The following is a 10477-nucleotide window of genomic DNA, read 5'->3' on the forward strand; positions in this document are numbered from 1 at the left end:
TCACCCTTTACATTTTTGATACTGGTACTTTGGTTTTCTTTTTATTTAAATCAAATTGACCAAAGGTTTATATGTTTTATTTTTTTTCATAAAACCAGCTCTTAGTTTTATGTATTAGTTCAATAGATCTCTTGATTTAAATTTTATTGATCTCTCCTTTTGTTTTCAACAATTTTAATTTGGTCTTTAATTGGGGATTTTCAATTTGTTCTTTTTCTCGCTTTTTCAGTTGCATGCCCAATTCATTAATCTCCTTTCTATCAATTTTATTAATGTAAGCATTTGGAGATATAAAACTTCCCCTAAGAACTGCTTTTGGCCATTTTCACAGTATCGAGTGTTTCAGTTTCATGCCATAACTTTCCAGGCAGTACATGTCCCAGTCATGGCCATGCTCTCCCAGGACCCAAACTCCCAGAAGCTGGTCCAGTAGCACTGCAAGAACGGGTCCAGCATCACCCTGTGGGTGCTTTTTTCAGGTCGACCAGGACCGCTTCAATGGCTTCAGCCTGAATCTTACCACCAAAAATGGATATATCCTTTTGGGTTATTCCAAGGACCTCATTATAGGAGATGTGATGAAGATGCTTATTGAGCTGGCTAAGTCTGGAGGAGTCAAAGTTTCTCGGGGACAAAGATCAATTTCACTAAGGACTGTGCTGTGCTTCACGTCACACTGCAGAATCACTCCAACACACCCATACAAGTGGATGGCAAGGATGTGGTACCTGAGGTGAACAAAATGCTGGACAAAATATAGATATTCTTCCAATGTGTCCATTGTGGTGACTGGAAAGCTTACACCAGAAGACAGTCACAGATATTATAAATGTTGGCATTGGAGAGTCCGACTTGGCTCCTCTGATGGTGACAGAAGCCCTGAAGCTCTACTCCAAAAGAGGTTCTTGTGTCTGGTTTGTATCCAATATTGATGGTACACACATATTACCAAGACCCTTGCTGAGCTCCATCCAGAAACCTCCGTCTTCATCATTGCCTCAAAGACATCCACCACCCAGGATACTATCACCAATGCAGAGACAACCAAGGAGTGGTTCCTTCAGGAAGCAAAGGATCCTTCAGCTGTGGCAAAGCACTTTGTGGCCTTGACTACTAATGCACTGAAAGTACAAGATTTTGGAATTGACACTGAAAATATGTTTGAATTCTGGGATTGTGTTGGTGGACATTACTTGAGGTCAGCTCTTGGCCTCTCCATCACCCTGTATGTTGGTTTAGATAACTTTGAGCAGCTATTGTTGGGGGCTCACAGGATATATAATCACTACCTCATGACCCACTGGGAAAAAAAACACCCCTCTCCTGCTTGCCATGCTAGGCATCTGGTACATTAATGTTTTGGATATGAGACTCCGTCCCTGCTGTCCTATGACCAGTATATGCACTGCTTTGCTGCCTACTTCCAGCAGGGTGACATAGAGTCTAATGTGAAGTACATCACCAAGTTAGGAGCCTGGATTGACTACAGTACAGGCCCCATAATGTGGGGAGAGCCAGGGATCAATGGACAACACACTTTCTACCAGCTTATTCACCAACGTATCCAGATGATCCCTTGAAACTTTCTCTTCCCTGTTGAGACACAGAATCCAATCCAGAATAACCTTCCTCACAAGATTCTTCTAGCCAAATTCCATGCTCAGACTGAGACCCTGATGAAAGGAAAGACAGCATAGGTGGCATGCAAGGAACTGGAGGCTTCAGCCAAGAGTGATAATGCCCTGATGAAACTGCTACCTCACAAAGTCTTTGAAGGAAATTATCCTAGTAATTTCATTGTCTTCACAAAGCTCCCTCTTTTCATTCTTGGAGTCATAATTGCCATGTAGGAGCACAAGATCTTTGTTGAGGGTGTTGTCTGGGATGTCAACAGTTATGATCAATGGGGAGTGGAACTGGGAAAGCAATTGGCCAAGAAAATTGAGCCTAAGTTTGACTCTGAAAAGCCTGTTACCTCTCATGATGCCTCCACCAATGGGTTGATCAGCTTTATCAAGCAGCACCAGGGCTAACTCGTGAACAGATGACTTTTCCTTCTGTGACCAAGTCTATTGTATTGTGTTCTGATCTGTGCTGTAGTGACCACCTGGTTCTTTCCTGCCCTGTCACAAAGAGATCTACTTGTCATCCCTTAAGGCAGGCTCCTTCTTCCTTGTCAGGAAAAGAAGTCTCACCTCATGATGTCAGTTCAGTCTGCTGAGTTTTTAAATTTTTGGTCTTCAATGTCACATGCAAGGTTGCACCATCCTTCCTTTGCACTGATACAAGTGCTCATGCTTTTCGCAATTTTCAGGGCTGATCTGAAAAAAAATAAAGATGGCTGGCAAGAATAAAAAAAAAAACAAAACTGCTATCCCTGTATCCTGTAAGTCTTGGTATGATCTCTCATTATTGTCATTCTCTTGAATGAAGTTATTGATTGTGTCTATGATTTGTTCTTTGACTCATTCTTTGGGAGTAGATTATTTAGTTTCCAATTAATTCTTAGTCTCTCTTTCCATGGTGCTTTATTACCAACGATTTCTATTGCATCATGATCTGAAAAGGATGGATTGACTATGTCTGTCTTTCTGCAATGGATTGTCTATGTGCCATGTACCACAGAGTAAAAAGAAAGTGTATTTCTTTCTATCCCCATTCAGTTTTCTCCAGACATCTATCATATATACCTTTTCTAAAATTCTATTTATGTTCTTAACTTCTTTATTGCTTATTTTGAAGTTAGATTCATCAAGTTCAGAGAGGGGGAGTTTGAGGTCCCCCACTGTAGTTTTGCTGTCTATTTCTTCTTGTAGCTCCCTTAACTTCTCCTCTTAGAATTGGTATGCTATACCACTTGGTGCATATATGGTAAATAATGAATTTACTTCATTGTCTATGGTGCCTTTTATCAGGAAATAGTTTTCTTCCTTATCTCTTTTGATTAGATCTATTTTTGCTTTTGCTTTGTCTGAGATTAAGATTGCTAGTCCTGCTTTTTTTTTTACTTCAGCTGAAGCATAATATATTCTACTCCAGCTTTTTACCTTTACCCTGTGTGTATCCCCCTGTTTCAAATGTGTTTCTTATAAACAACATATTGTAGGATTTTGGTTTTTAATCCATTGTCCTATCTGCCTCTGTTTTATGGGAGAGTTCATCCCATTCACGTTCATAGTTATGACTACTCTCTGTGTCTTTTTCTACATCCTATTTCCCCACCCCCTCATTTATGTTTTTACTTTTCCCTTCTCCTTTCCTCTCCTCAAAAGAGTTCTGGTATGGTGCTCTAGTATGGTGGGGTGTAGTTCCACATGCCCAGCACTGTCCTGGACCAGTGCAACAGATTCCTTTCTTTCTGGACTCTCCCGGCTTGGAAATCTGCCACATTCTGTTTCTTAGTGGATTCTACATTTCCTTAGAATAAAGAACAGCAATCTTCCAGATAGCTAAGCCCTGAGACTTTGTCTTTGAATTTTTTTTTTCTTTTGTCCTGGTCAAAGAGTTTGGCTTTCTCTTTCAGAATCTTCACCCTAGCTTATTGTCACCACACCATATGATTCCCAATTTTAATTACTGAAGGCTATATTACATATCAGGTTATGGCTATTTGCCCAATAACTATCAAATACATCTGGGAATTGGGATTTGTCAATTTTCCAACCCTAAGCCTCTTCCATATAGTCATGTAGTTGAGTTAGGGTTGAAGGCCACACAGAGACAAAGGTATAACCAGGTGCATGGGTCTTTTCTATGTTCTATTCTTGTATTCTTGGACCTTTAATATGCAGATATGCCACCTAAAGCCTAGGAAAAGATTGAGGTGCACCCTTACACATAACACTAACAGTGAAATGGAAATGATTATTATCAGGCTGAAGCATAATGATAAATATTTAGAAGATTTAAGTTATTAACTCTGAATGAATCTATTTTTCAGTCTTGGATTAAAGTGACCTGTAACTAACTATGAATGTTTTACACAAAAATTAAAGAAACAAATTGGTGCTCCCTTCTTTTTTCCATTTGTAATAGAGCTAGAAGGACCTTCTCAGAAGGGTTACTATCCTTTGGTGGCTATTTTTGCAATCATTGTATTACTTATTTACAGTTAATACTTTCCTCTAACTTCATTCTTAGAAGAGACAAATATTACAGTGTTCATAGAGCAACCTAACTGATTTTCAAAAGAATCTGCAAGTAGATATTCAATGCACTCAGGAATCAAATCTAAGCTCTTCAATATTTAGGCTTTCAAGCCTTTGAACTGTAATCACATATGTAAATAGAATACATCTTGGGATACCCTCCAATAGTAACTTCATTATACCTAGAAGCATATCTATTTCTAAGATGTATAATACAGAATAAAATACATATAAAACTATCTGAATTTCATAGGACTCAAGTAAGAAAACCTTTAAAATTATTGAAATCACATATATCTGTGATTTTCCACCTTGGGAAGAAATCTAATATTGATATTAACTAAGGACACAGTGGCTCATATCAAGCATTTCCTAGTAGTAAGAAACTAATGGACTTTATGGCAAATATAGAGTAGTCTATGAAAATAATTTTTACAAAAAGCTGGTAATTATATATGATTGCTTATCTTAACTATAGTACAAAAGCAAGATCTCTGTGACAGTGATTAATGACCTAAAGTAGCACATCTGTTTCCAAAGAAACTGCTTTATGTGGCCAACATAAGACTTGCTCTATCTTTTTCATATTTAAAATTTGTTATTAGATAATGTTTGCCTCATGAAGACTTACCAGTTAATGATATTTACTAAATTCTTTTTTATAGATAGATTTTTTTCTTTTTTTAATTTATTTAATATATTTAGTTTTTAGCATTTATTTTCACAAAAATTTGAATTACAAATTTTTCCCCATTTCTACCCTCCCCCCACTCCAAGATGGCATATATTCTGGTTGCCCCATTCCCCAGTCAGCCCTCCTATCTGTCACCCCACTCCCCTCCCATCCCCCTTTCCCTTCTTCTCTTGTAGGGCAAGATGAATTTCTATGCCCCATTACCTGTGTATCTTATTTCCTAGTTGCATGAAAAAACTTTTTTTATTGTTATTGTTTTTGAACATCTGTTTTCAAAACTTTGAGTTCCAAATTCTCTCCCCTCATCCCTCCCCACCCACCCTTCCCTAAGAAGGCAAGCAATTCAACATAGGCCACATGCGTATCATTATGGAAAACCCTTCCACAATACTCATGTTGTGAAAGATTATCTATGTTTTGCTCCTTCCTAACCTATCCCCCTTTATTGAATTTTCTCCCTTGACCCTGTCCCTTTTCAAAAGTCTTTGTTTTTGATTACCTCCTCCTCCCATCTGCCCTCCCTTCTATCATCCCCCCTTTTTTATCTTCTTCCTCCTTCTTCACTGTGGGGTAAGATACCCAATTGAGTGTGTATGGTATTCCCTCCTCAGGTCAAATCCGATGAGAGCAAGATTTACTTATTCCCCCTCACCTGCCCCCTCTTCCCTTCCTACAGAACCACTTTTTCTTGCCACTTTTATGCGAGATAATTTATCCCATTCTATCTCTCCCTTTCTCCCTCTCTCAATATATTCCTCTCTTATCCTTTAAATTGATTTTATTTTTTTAGATATCATCCCTTCATATTCAACTCACCCTGTGCCCTTTGTGTGTGTGTGTGTGTGTGTGTATACACATATACATAGACATATATATACATATATATATATATATATACACATACCTACACATATACATACATAGACACATATGTGTGTATTTATATATATATATATATGTACACACACACACACACACACACACACACACACACACATATATATATATATATATATATATATATATATATATATATATATATATATGCATATTCCTTTCAGCTGCTATGATATTATTGAGGTCTCATGAATTATACCCATCATCTTTCTATGTAGGAATGTAACAAAACAGTTCAACTTTAGTAAGTGCCTTATGATTTCTCTTTCTTGTTTACCTTTTCATGCTTCTCTTGATTCTTGTGTTTGAAAGTCAAATTTTCTATTCAGCTCTGGTCTTTTCACTGAGAAAGCTTGAAAGTCCTCTATTTTATTGAAAATCCATATTTTCTCTTGGAGCATGATACTCAGTTTGGCTGAGTAGGTGATACTTGGTTTTAATCCTAGCTCCATTAACCTCCAGAATATCATATTTCAAGTCCTTCGTTCCCTTAATGTGGAAGCTGCCAGATCCTGTTATCCTGATTGTTTTTCCACAATATTCAAATTGTTCAGAGCCACTTTTTATAGGTTTTTGGAGGGACGTGGTGGGTAGCTCACGCAAGTCCCTGCTTTCCAGCCACCATCTTGGCTCCACCCCCAGAACCTACTAACGTCTTTAGAGATAGAAGGGACCATAGATAAAATCTGATCTACCAACTTCATATTCTAGAAAAGAAATTGAGGCCCACAGAAATTAAATTAATTATCTATTTGCTAATAAGAACCAAAATTCAAACTAATGTTCTTTGAGTTCAAATCTATTGATTATGGAAAATATAGGCCATTTGTTTTTTACCCTACCATCTTGGAAAATTACTAGTGAAACTTTTAAATTAGTTGAAGAAAAGTCAACAAAATGTAGAACTAGTATTAGATTATAGAACTAAAATATATCATAAGATTATATTTTTTGTATTGAAGATCTTAAACATCATCAAGTTTAACCACCACTTCATTTTATAGATGAGAAAACTAAGACTCCAGAGTGTTTGTTACCTTCCCATGGTCACACAGTCAGTAAGTATCTAAGATAGTATTTCGAGTGTTCAGAACCAATTCTTCTAAAACATAGATCTGATCAAATCACCTCCAAACTCAGTAAACTCCAGTGGCTCCCTAATACCTCCCATATAAACTATTAAGTCCTCTTGGTACTTAAAACTTTCCATAATATGGCCCCTTTCTATTTTCCTTGTCTTCTTAGAGTTAGAATAATACCCATAGCCATTCCCACATAACCAAGTTAAATAAGGGACCTAAGCATGCTCATGTTTTTTAACAACTGTTTTCCTGTTATTTTTGGTAAAACTTTATATAATTCTTTGTTAGATATATTTTCTATACCTATTCTCATTTTCAAGAAGAGGTAATTTTGCTTCACAGATAGTCTGACCTTCTCATTTTATATATGACGAAACAGGAGCCCAGGAAATTTAGTGACTTTTCCAAGTTCACATGTGTTAAGTGGCAGCAGGAGTGATCTAGAACAAGGGGCAAAGCTTTGCAGAGGTGGAGGGGGCCAATTGTTTAATTTTCATTTAAAGCATTTATACCTCAGAAATCAGAAAAAATGCTCCAAATCAGTATTTGATTTATTTATTGTTTTGTTGATTGTCAAGACCATAGAAAGTGATGAAGAAAATGTTAATAATGAAAATTAAACCCAGAGTGAGTAATGAGTATGTTTTTTTTTTTCAAAAGAAAACTGATTGTTAAGCATTTACTAGTGTGCCACTAAGTGGGAGAGAAAGGACTTACACCCAGGTCCTTTGACACCAGAGCTGGTGTTCTTTTCACTATGCCATAGATGATCTCATTCTGCATCAATGTCCTCATTACATACCCACTTCAGTTGTATCTTTTCTTATCTTTGATTCTTCCTCTATAATATTTTGGTGTAATAGAGTACAGAGCTATCTCTAAAATTTACATCAGGAAGGGGTGGAATGGGGGAACATATTTTCATCTATTTTTGCGAGATTTGTGATGAGGGAATTGATTCATTTTGAATCACTTTTTATCAAGTTAAGTATTCTGACACTTGTGGCAAAGCTTTATGTGGAGATTAAATTTTATTTATGGCCTTCATATTAGAATGAAAATTTCTGAAAACCCACATATAAAGTAGGATAGGAATAGGATTGGACCTGTGATTTCATTGATATTAAGAACTCTTGGATGAGGACACTCTTTTTCCAATCACATTGGCTCCTTTTCTATAATTTATGTTGTTATATATTTGATTAGAGCATGTCGAGGTTAGAGTACTTTGAGGTTGTGATTTCCCTGGATCACATCACTTGTAGTTGTTAGAAGAAGACTCGAGTCCAGGTCTTGCTGACTTTGAGGCTGGCACCATGCATTTTACTGCCTCTAGTAGCAGTACCTTCATACAAATCTTTTTTTTTGAACCTATAGATATTAGCAGATGCTTAAGGATGAGAATGTCAGAATAGATCTAGTAAGAATTGAGAAAAGAAAATAAATGAGGAGCAGACCCCAAAGCTCTTTAATTTTTATGTTCTACAAATATTTATTAAATTATTACTGTGTACAATATTTTTTCTAGGCTATAGAGGAGTTATGAAGACAAGGGAAGTATTTGTTTTTAGGCAGCTTATAATCTTTTCAGACAGATAAAACATGCAAATATTGATTCTAATATGAGTTAGAACTATAATAAGCACATAAAATGTCCAATCAATGTGCTATGTGATAGATAATTTTCAAAGAATCCTGTCAAAGAAGAATAGGATGCAACAAGCATCGTATCTTCTTTTGCTATGAGTTTTAAATCTTTAAATTCAAAGGCAAAAAATATCTATTCTAGGAACCTACTAGCATCATTCAACCATAATGTTCATGAAATTCAGAATTTAAAAAGTTAAGTAGAGATTGGATTAACTCTTCTCCTTGACTTTTAGGAAGCCTCACCAATAGATTCATCTCTTAATAAGCAAGTTACAGATGTCTGTAGATTCAATAATGATAAACCCTGTAAAAATGGATACCTTGATTTGCTTGAACCTCCATCTGCCAAATTATCCAGGTAATCAGAAGAATGTATGAGGACTTGGTTTGACTTACCAATAATCCTTTGTGGTGACCCAGAGTAAACCTAGCTAGATGCACAGGAAATCAGCAAACCTGAAGCCAATTAAGCTCATACCAGCTTTGAAGTAGATCCTGAGCCATTTGGTGGCTTATGGACCTTCAAGAGACATCCTTATCTATGGAGACTCCCTTAATTGTTGGTTATGGGGTTCTAGAACACATTCTGCTTTACATTCCCTTATCTTATTGTCTATGCTCAAGCCTTGAACTGTTAGGCTAATTTGTGTGTCAAAGGGCTACATATCTGACACCTGGAATTCCTTACTCGTCCTCCTTGGTTCCCCCTTTTTGAGAGTGGGGACTGACTCCTTCCCATTTTTCTCCCCAAATTCCCTGCCTCCCTTTGTTTGAAATGTATAAATGTCTCGCTTTTCTTACTGGGCCTTGAATATGTTAGAACAGACATTGTTCCTGCTTGCAAGCTTTTCCTTCTCAGCCAATAAAAAGCATCTATAATAATCATAAACTGTGATCAGACTCTGGTTTATTCCATGTCTCCTTTCAGGAGCCTGGGTTTCTTCCATTTAACAGTTCACAGGGATTTTTCTTTAACAACCTATTGAAGGGGCTAGGTGGTGCTGTTGATAGAGTGCAAAGCCTGGAGCAAGGGAGATCTGAGTTCAAATCTAGCATTTGATACTTATGAATTGTGTGACTCTGGGCAAGTCACTAAACCTCTGCCTGCTTCAGTTTCCTTAACTGTAAAATGAAGGTCCTAGTAGTACCTACCTCCTACCATTATTACAAGGATCAAATGAGATATATTTATAAATCATTTAGCATAGTATCTGGATCATACTAAGACCCATACAAGTATTCTTATTCTTATTATTACTATTAGATAGGAGGGCTAGTCTATCTAAAATTGTTAGAACTGTATCAACCAAGACAAATAGTTAGTTCCCAAGAGTTCTGTAGAAACTCAAGCATGAAACAGGATTTGCTGACTAAAGCTCCAATGTGACCCAAAAGAGATCCATGGAGAAGATTCAGTGACAAAGACATGAATCTAACTTGCACTTCTATTCTATTCTATTCTTCACTGTAGTAATTGGAATTAATTTCATATTTGTATTCATTTTGCATGTTGAATGTTGTACATTCCTTCTAGATTGTAAAAAAGAGAAGCACAGGGAACAAGATTTTTGCCAAACATAGTTAATTTCTGTCTATCAGAGCAGATCATCATGTGCTCTTGACTTAGAATCTCAGAGAGTTGATTATAGCATCATGATCCAACTTGAAAAAATCAGATCATTGCTGGTGGAATACTCACTTAGAAATGCGAATTAGCATTATCTAATGTATAATAGTTTCATTAATTTTGTTAAACATTTCCAAATTCCATTTTAATCTGGTTCCTTGGTAGGCTGGCAAGTTGGACAACTCAAGAATATGTTATTGAGAGGTTAAGTGCTTGACTAGAATCAAAAAGCCAAGTATGAGTCAGAGCAAAAGTTCAACTCAACTTTTCCTGATTCTGAAGCTGGCTCTCCATCTTTTACTGCATGGCTCTGAATATTGTACTTTATAAGTGGTTGTTGAATAAATGAATGCATTAGTTGAGTGAGAATGGATTAATG

General features: G+C 36.6%; 1 pseudogene; it reads left to right on the forward strand.

Moving 5' to 3' along the window:
* Nucleotides 1-385: 385 nt before the first annotated feature.
* LOC118838804 lies at nucleotides 386-2033 on the forward strand (annotated as a pseudogene).
* Nucleotides 2034-10477: the final 8444 nt, after the last annotated feature.

This window comes from Trichosurus vulpecula, chromosome 2 (assembly GCF_011100635.1).
Source record: "Trichosurus vulpecula isolate mTriVul1 chromosome 2, mTriVul1.pri, whole genome shotgun sequence".
Classification (NCBI taxonomy): Eukaryota; Metazoa; Chordata; class Mammalia; order Diprotodontia; family Phalangeridae; genus Trichosurus; species Trichosurus vulpecula.